Consider the following 8761-nt stretch of genomic DNA (forward strand, 5'->3'; position numbering starts at 1 on the left):
ACTATTAAAAAAGTTACAAGCTCTGCCTCGAATGGTGCTTGATGCCTTCCTTTCATTTTACTCTCTTGACCTCTTTCTAGGACTCAGGAACAAGCCCTTTGCCTTTCTTTCTCACAATTTTTAATATCTGAATTGGTGCTGGTTGTCGATTTGCTTGCCTGTTTATTGTTTGTGTATTCCCTCCTTTTCAACCCCAATAAGAGAGAATATGGGAAGTCAAATAGCTATGTCCTGGTTAAGGAGATTATAAGGAATGCATTACACTGTTTTCTGGCCATGTTTCCTATAAGAAAATTGTTTTGAGGATAGAGACCCTAGATTTCCTGTTCACTGATGTCTTTATTAGTAACGACGCTATCTGGAACCTAGTCAGTGTTCAGTAAGTATTCGTTGACTAACTGAGTGGTTGACCAGTCTAAAGGATATTCCAGTTATAGGCATCTTGATGTTAAAAAGATTTCAGGGGTGCCTGGGTGTCGGTTAAGCAACCGACTTCCGCTCAGGTCATGATCTTCTGGCTTGCGGGCTCGAGCCCCACATCGGGCTCAGTGCTAACAGCTCAGAGCCTGGAGCCTGCTTCTGATTCTGTGCCTCCCTCTCTCTCTGCCCTTCCCTTGCTTGTGCTCTTTCTCTCTCTCTCTCTTTCAAAAATAAATTTAAGAAAACTTTAAAAAATCGTCTGTTTCTTCCAATATTGAGTTTGGATCCAAATCTGTGCTCCTTGGTCATCTCTTCCATTGGAATTCATTTCCCCCCTGAATAGTTTTCAGTTTTTGAGGCCAACAGAACCCAGCAGAGTGAGGATGGCTATGCCTTATAGCGTTGGGCCAACTATTCTCGATCAGACCACAGAGTTAAGCATGGCTCCACCCCATGCCAGTGGCATAATCTTGGGCACTGGTGTCTGCTTTCCCTCAACTACCTAACTAACTTTCCTCAACTGAACTAACGAGAGTGTCTGCCTCTTATGGTTAGGGTGAGGATTAATAGAGGTAATATGTGTAAAGCACTTAGAGCAGCACCTGACACATAGTAAGTGCTTGATAGATGTTGTTATTATTATATTAGTCTGGGCTCCCAGCAAGAGTTATGTGTCTGTCTCCCTCTCTTGAGGTTAACAAGGAATCTGCATATATAAAGGCGGTGGCCGAGTTAGACAGAGCTTGTTTGTAGCAAATTGCTACCTGGGAATTATTTTTTTCCAGAGCCCTTTTATGTAAATGCGAGACAGTTTGAATTCTGATTTTTTTTTCCCACAAATGCCTATGATGGGAATAAGTATTGTCCTACTTCTTAGAAAAGTCTGAGGCATAGAAAGGTTAAATGATTTGCTCAAGGACATAACAAATGAATAGTGACTGGGAGATAGAAATTATATGACTTCTAGTCCACTGCCCTGGACTGGGCTCATTCTATTTAGATGTTATGTTCATACTTAATATTATAGATCCAAACGACCTGCACCCATCTCACTAGCGGTATGCAGATGGTGAACATAAAAGGAAGGTTACAAGTCAAATGTTGTACCGTGGACAGAAAGACTATAAAATTGAAACATGATCCTCTCTATTATTCTACTTTTATTTGAGGCCTATTCTTTCTTTTTATTCACTTGAAAATACTATTTATTTGCTTTGTGGAGAAGGCATATTCTAGTTTGAAATTATTTCTGTCAATTGCAAAATAAAGTTATCAACTATATAAAATAAAAAATCACCTTGGCAACTTCAAAAATAATGAAGTATGCTATTATAAGAGGTAAATTTTTACACTAGCAGCAAGGTATAATAAAACATTAAATCCATATTTATTGCATGAAACAATAAATTGGACCACATTTGTACCCACTCCTTTATAGCCACGTACTATATTAGGGGAGAAAGCTGTAATACAGAATGGAAATACACAAATAGAGAAATATTTCCTAGAGCCGTTTTAGTGACTGAGACTAAGGTAACCTCCTTTTGTTAAGATCACATGTAGTATTTCATGGATTGAAACTGGAGTAGAGGTTTAGTGAAACCAGCACCGTGGGTGTTATCCGGTGCTCTGGAGTGGAGTCCCTCAGGGTTGCCTGGGGAAAGGGACAGACTGGAGCATCTGGTTGGATACAGGGCAAGGCAGCTGGAAGCAGATGAGCTGTGGCAAGGCTAGCACGTCTGACAGCAGCAGGAAGGGCACTGATCCAAGCATCACAAACAGCTCTGAGGTCCAGCAGATGAACAAGGTGAGGAATGGGTTGCCCGCATTGAGTCCACGTGGCAGCACCAGCCCTGAGAGAGCCACAGGGCTAGCTGCCTGGTGACCGTTGTACGAGGAGGGACCACAGCGGAGGAGCACCTGGACTGAAGCCTGGGTCCCGGCAGTGGGAGTGAGGGAGCCCAGCCAGCAGGCTCAAGGGCTGGTGAGTGACCTGCGCATACTCTTCAGGCCTCTCTCTGTGCTGGAAGAGGAAGGAGATCTTGAAAGGGAAAAGTAGCAAGCGGGGAAAAAAAGTCATGTCTCAGTTGTAACATAAAATACCCCAGGCTAGAAAAACCTGGGACTGTTTCAGTTCACGTGATGATTTTTTGAGGCAACACATACATGTTACTTCTTTTAATAAAAAGAATACCATGATGTTCTGTGACTTACTGAACACTTATTCTATGTCAAGTACTTCTCATCTCCTACAACTCATACAAAAACCTTGCCTAGGAAACGTTGTTATGCCCATTGTAGTGCTGATGAAAATGGGTTCAAAATACGTTATTTGAGTCTTCTGAGATCACCCATGGAAGCATCAAGATTCCAGCGGGTCTCATGAACTTGAGACGTGACTCTACTGTCTCTGCCACTTAGGAACCCACGTCAGCTATTGACGAAGATGTACAAGCGTAGATAAACCTACCTGTATAATAGAAAGGTAAAAGGGTATATGTGCAAGGTAGACTCCGAAGGAAGCCATCCGTAGGGTAAAAAGCATGACTTGCAAATGGACTTGGAATCTGCCAGAGATGGTGAGGTTTGTGTATGTGCTTAAACACAAGTGTGTGATGAAGGCCTCCATTAATCCAGTAGGGCAGCATGTCAGTGAAGAAGGGGAAGGACAGAATACTAACAGTGATCCAAAACCAGCCACTTTGGAAACTCTTCAGTGTCATCATATAATTTGTTGTAATCTCTCAACTCTAGCGAGAATGGTGAAACAGTGGGAATATTAATCCATGGCGATAATTGGACAGGAAGCATAATCTGTCTATAGACTTGGTTCTTTAAAAATTGTGGATGCTTGGAGCACCTGGTTGGCTCAGTCATTTAAGGGTCCTATTCTTGATTTCGGCTCAGGTCATGATCTCACAGTTCATAAGATCAAGACCTGCATTGGGCTCTATGCTGACAGTGTGTAAATTGCTTAGGATTCTCTCTCCCTCTCTCCAGTCTCTCCACTCTCTCTCCCTGCCAGTCTTTCAAAATAAATAAATAAACATTTTTAAAAATGTGGGTTCTTTATTAATTAATGATCACAGACAAAAAGCTCAGTGTTGCAAATATGAAATAAAAGACATAAGCAGCAAGATTTGTTACAGTTAGGATACTGGTAGTTTTATCAGACGAGGCCATCCTCAGACTGTAAGGCTGGATAGATGTATGGTGTAAAAAAATAATAATCTGCATCATTGAGTTAAGGTACATCTTTGCCCCTAGAGAAGGTCCGCCACCAATTTGTCCTCTGTGGAGACGTCTCATAGGCTGCTCTCCTTACTTAAACCTTATGGACCAACGTCTTCTAGCTTCAAACTTCTCTTCTGCAGCTTCCTCCACTGGCAGCCTTCACGAAATTGAAGAGTTAAGGCCTTGCTCTGGATTAAACTTCAACTTAAGAGAATGTTGTGGCTGGTTTGATCTTCTATCCAGACTGAAACTTTCTTCATATCAGCAACAAAGCTGTTTTGCTTCCTTATCATTCACATGTTCACTGGAATAGCACTTTAATTTCTTCTAGAACTTTCCCTTTCTTTGGCTCTCTGTTTGGTGTAAGAGGCCCAGCTTTCAGCCTGTGTCAGCTTTTGACAGGCCTCCTCACTAATCTTAATAATTTCTAGCTTTTAAAGTGAGAGATGTGTGGCTCTTCCTTTCATTAGAGGCTACTGCAGGGTTATTAATTGGCATAATTTTAATATTCTTGTGTCTCAGCAAATAGGGAGGCCCAAGGAGAGGGAGAGAGATGGAGGAATGGCCAGTCAGTAGAGGAATCAGAACACACATTTATCAGCTAAGTTTGCTGTCTTATATGTCCATGGTTTGTGGCACCCCAAATCAATTGCAATAGTGACATCAAAGATTACTGATCACAGATCATGGGGTGCCTGGATGGCTCAGTTGTTTGAACATCTGACTCTTGATTCGGGCTCAGGTCATGATTCCATGGTCGTGGGATCAATCTCCACATTGGGCTCCACGCTGAGCATGGAGCCTGCTTGGGATTCTCTCTCTCCCTCTGCCCTGCTTCCTCCTCAAATAATAAAAAAAATTACGGATCATAGATCACCATAACAAGTATATAATAATGAAAAAGTTAGAAATACTGCAAGAATTACCTAAATGTGACCCAGAGACATGAAATGAGTAACTGCTGTTGGAAAAATAGCACCAGTAGACTTGCTCTATGTGGGTTGGCCACAAACCTTTCATTTGGAAAATGCAGTATGTATGAAGCACAGTAAAATGAGGTATGCCTGTACTTTATATATTTTACTCCACTCTCTTAGCTTGCATGGTTGCTGAGGAGAAGTTGCATGTAATTCTTACTCTTGTTCCCCTGTAGGTAAGACTTCCCTCCATCTCCCTCCCACAGCTTCTTCCAAGATCTTTTCTCTAATTTCAAAATATATGCCTGGGTGTAATTTTTAGGTTGGTTATCCTTCGAGAGGTCCTCTGAGCTTCCTGGATCTATCTTTTGGTGTCTGACATTAGTTTCAGGTCATGCTCAGTCATTATTGTTTGGGTAATATTTCTTTGATTCATTTCTCTCGTTCTTCTCCTTCTAGCACTCCCTCTATGTATGTGTTACTTTTTTTTTTTTTGTAGCTGCCTTACAGTCCTTAGATAGTTTGTTATGTGTTTTTATTTTGCCTTTTTTTTTCTTTTTTTTTTGAGTCTTTGTTCATTCTGCCTTTTCAGTTGTGGAGGTATCTGTTGAGATCTCCTTAAGCACAGACTGTGTCCATTCTACTAGTAATCCCATGAAAGGCACTCTTTATGTTGTGTTTTCGATCTATAGCATTTCTTTTTGGCTCCTTCTGAGGATTTCCGTCTTTCTGCTTACATTACCCCTCTGTTCTTACGTGCTGTCTACTTTATCCATTAGAGCCCTTAGCATATTAATCAGACCATTTTAAATTACCGGCCTGATCATTCTAACATCCCTGCCTGGATTTGGTGCTTGTTCGGCCTCTTCAAATTGTCTCTTTGGCCTTTTGGTATGCTCTGATAATAGCCCGACAGTTTAGGCTCTGCTTTACTGGTGTCTACCGAGAGAGAACAGGTCTCTTCAGTTAAGAAGAACTGGATGCTCTGGAATATTCCAGAATGGTTTCTCTAGCCCCACCTACCACTGCTGGAAGCACTAGGGCTTTTTCATTAGACATTTCATGTAGGAACATGGTCAGGCTCCTAGAAGTAAATCTCACAAAGTCATGGGGCCTCCTGACGGCTGGATCTCCATAGGGTTTTTAACTCTCAGACTTGTCCACACTGAGCTTCCAGCAGCATGTCAGTTACACTTCCGATTTTCCTTCCCCAGCACTGGTTCGTGACACAGGAAGTGTCCACTTGTCAGTGTCTAGTTCAGTAAATTGTTATCTCTATATTTGCTGTAGGTCTTTTCAGTCACTGGGGAAGTGGTCTGCTTTGTGTCCTCACCTCTCTTACATATCCTGGAAATGTCGATATTTCAGTTTGCTCAGCTTTTTACTTCTCATGAGGATGTTGTGGCAGCTTTTAGGCTCCTTACATGCAGAACCGGAAACTGGAAGGGCAGCTGTGTTTGTTTTTATTGCTGCTGTAGCAAATTGCCACAGACTTAATGGTCTAAACCACACATATTTATTATCTTTTAGTTTTGGAGGTCAGAAATCTCGGGTCTCACTGGGCAAAAATCAAGGTGTCTGCGGGGCGCCTGGCTGGCTCAGTCGGTTCAGCGTCCGACTTTGGCTCAGGTCATGATCTCACAGTTCGTGGGTTCGAACCCCGCATCGTGCTCTGTGCTCACAGCTAGCTCAGAGCCTGGAGCCTGCTTCTGATTCTGTGTCTCCCTCTCTCTCTGACCCTCCCCTGCTCATGCTGTTTCTCTCTCTCAGAAATAAAATAAAAACATTAAAAAAATAAATAAAAAATAAAATCGGGGCACCTGGGTGGCTCAGTTGGTTAAGCGTCTGGCTTCAGCTCAGGTCATGATCTCACGGTTCGTGGGTTCAAGCCCCGCATCAGGCTCTGTGCTGACAACTAGCTCAGAGCCTGGAGCTGCTTCAGATTCTGTGTCTCCCTCTCTCTCTGACCCTCCCTGCTCATGCTGTCTCTATCTCTCTCTCAAAAATAAATAAAATATTGAAAAAAAAAAAAATAAAATCAAGGTGTCTGCATAACTGTGTCCCTCTGGAGGCTCTAAGAATGTCCATTTTCTTACCTTTCCCAACTTTTAGAGGCCACCTGCATTCCTTGGCTTGTGGCCTCCCCCTTCTTCTATCTTCAAAGCCAGAAATGGCTTTTTAAGTCTTTCCTACATCACTTCACTGTAATACTAACTCTTCTGCTTCTTCCACTTTTAGTGACCCTTGTGATTTCATTGGGCCCATCCAAGTAATCCTGGATGATCTTCTATTTTTCAGATAGCTCATTAGCAACCTCAGTTCTGTTTACAACTTTAATTCTTCCTTGCCTTATAACATAATATATTCACAGGTTCTGAGGATTAGGACATGGGCATTTTTAGAGCACTATTATCCTGCCTACCATAGCAGTCACATAGTTTGTGGCTTTTTTTTTTTTTTTTTNCCTCTGTTCTTACGTGCTGTCTACTTTATCCATTAGAGCCCTTAGCATATTAATCAGACCATTTTAAATTACCGGCCTGATCATTCTAACATCCCTGCCTGGATTTGGTGCTTGTTCGGCCTCTTCAAATTGTCTCTTTGGCCTTTTGGTATGCTCTGATAATAGCCCGACAGTTTAGGCTCTGCTTTACTGGTGTCTACCGAGAGAGAACAGGTCTCTTCAGTTAAGAAGAACTGGATGCTCTGGAATATTCCAGAATGGTTTCTCTAGCCCCACCTACCACTGCTGGAAGCACTAGGGCTTTTTCATTAGACATTTCATGTAGGAACATGGTCAGGCTCCTAGAAGTAAATCTCACAAAGTCATGGGGCCTCCTGACGGCTGGATCTCCATAGGGTTTTTAACTCTCAGACTTGTCCACACTGAGCTTCCAGCAGCATGTCAGTTACACTTCCGATTTTCCTTCCCCAGCACTGGTTCGTGACACAGGAAGTGTCCACTTGTCAGTGTCTAGTTCAGTAAATTGTTATCTCTATATTTGCTGTAGGTCTTTTCAGTCACTGGGGAAGTGGTCTGCTTTGTGTCCTCACCTCTCTTACATATCCTGGAAATGTCGATATTTCAGTTTGCTCAGCTTTTTACTTCTCATGAGGATGTTGTGGCAGCTTTTAGGCTCCTTACATGCAGAACCGGAAACTGGAAGGGCAGCTGTGTTTGTTTTTATTGCTGCTGTAGCAAATTGCCACAGACTTAATGGTCTAAACCACACATATTTATTATCTTTTAGTTTTGGAGGTCAGAAATCTCGGGTCTCACTGGGCAAAAATCAAGGTGTCTGCGGGGCGCCTGGCTGGCTCAGTCGGTTCAGCGTCCGACTTTGGCTCAGGTCATGATCTCACAGTTCGTGGGTTCGAACCCCGCATCGTGCTCTGTGCTCACAGCTAGCTCAGAGCCTGGAGCCTGCTTCTGATTCTGTGTCTCCCTCTCTCTCTGACCCTCCCCTGCTCATGCTGTTTCTCTCTCTCAGAAATAAAATAAAAACATTAAAAAAATAAATAAAAAATAAAATCGGGGCACCTGGGTGGCTCAGTTGGTTAAGCGTCTGGCTTCAGCTCAGGTCATGATCTCACGGTTCGTGGGTTCAAGCCCCGCATCAGGCTCTGTGCTGACAACTAGCTCAGAGCCTGGAGCTGCTTCAGATTCTGTGTCTCCCTCTCTCTCTGACCCTCCCTGCTCATGCTGTCTCTATCTCTCTCTCAAAAATAAATAAAATATTGAAAAAAAAAAAAATAAAATCAAGGTGTCTGCATAACTGTGTCCCTCTGGAGGCTCTAAGAATGTCCATTTTCTTACCTTTCCCAACTTTTAGAGGCCACCTGCATTCCTTGGCTTGTGGCCTCCCCCTTCTTCTATCTTCAAAGCCAGAAATGGCTTTTTAAGTCTTTCCTACATCACTTCACTGTAATACTAACTCTTCTGCTTCTTCCACTTTTAGTGACCCTTGTGATTTCATTGGGCCCATCCAAGTAATCCTGGATGATCTTCTATTTTTCAGATAGCTCATTAGCAACCTCAGTTCTGTTTACAACTTTAATTCTTCCTTGCCTTATAACATAATATATTCACAGGTTCTGAGGATTAGGACATGGGCATTTTTAGAGCACTATTATCCTGCCTACCATAGCAGTCACATAGTTTGTGGCTTTTTTTTTTTTTTTTTTAGAGA

At 42.5% G+C, this 8761-nt stretch overlaps 1 pseudogene; it reads right to left on the reverse strand.

Moving 5' to 3' along the window:
- Window positions 1–2850: 2850 nt before the first annotated feature.
- LOC144242586 (lathosterol oxidase-like) overlaps window positions 2851–8761 on the reverse strand; it is a 13706-nt pseudogene continuing 7795 nt past the window's right edge.

Source organism: Crocuta crocuta, unplaced genomic scaffold (assembly GCF_008692635.1).
Source record: "Crocuta crocuta isolate KB4526 unplaced genomic scaffold, BGI_CrCroc_1.0 scaffold36, whole genome shotgun sequence".
In the NCBI taxonomy this organism is placed as follows: Eukaryota; Metazoa; Chordata; class Mammalia; order Carnivora; family Hyaenidae; genus Crocuta; species Crocuta crocuta.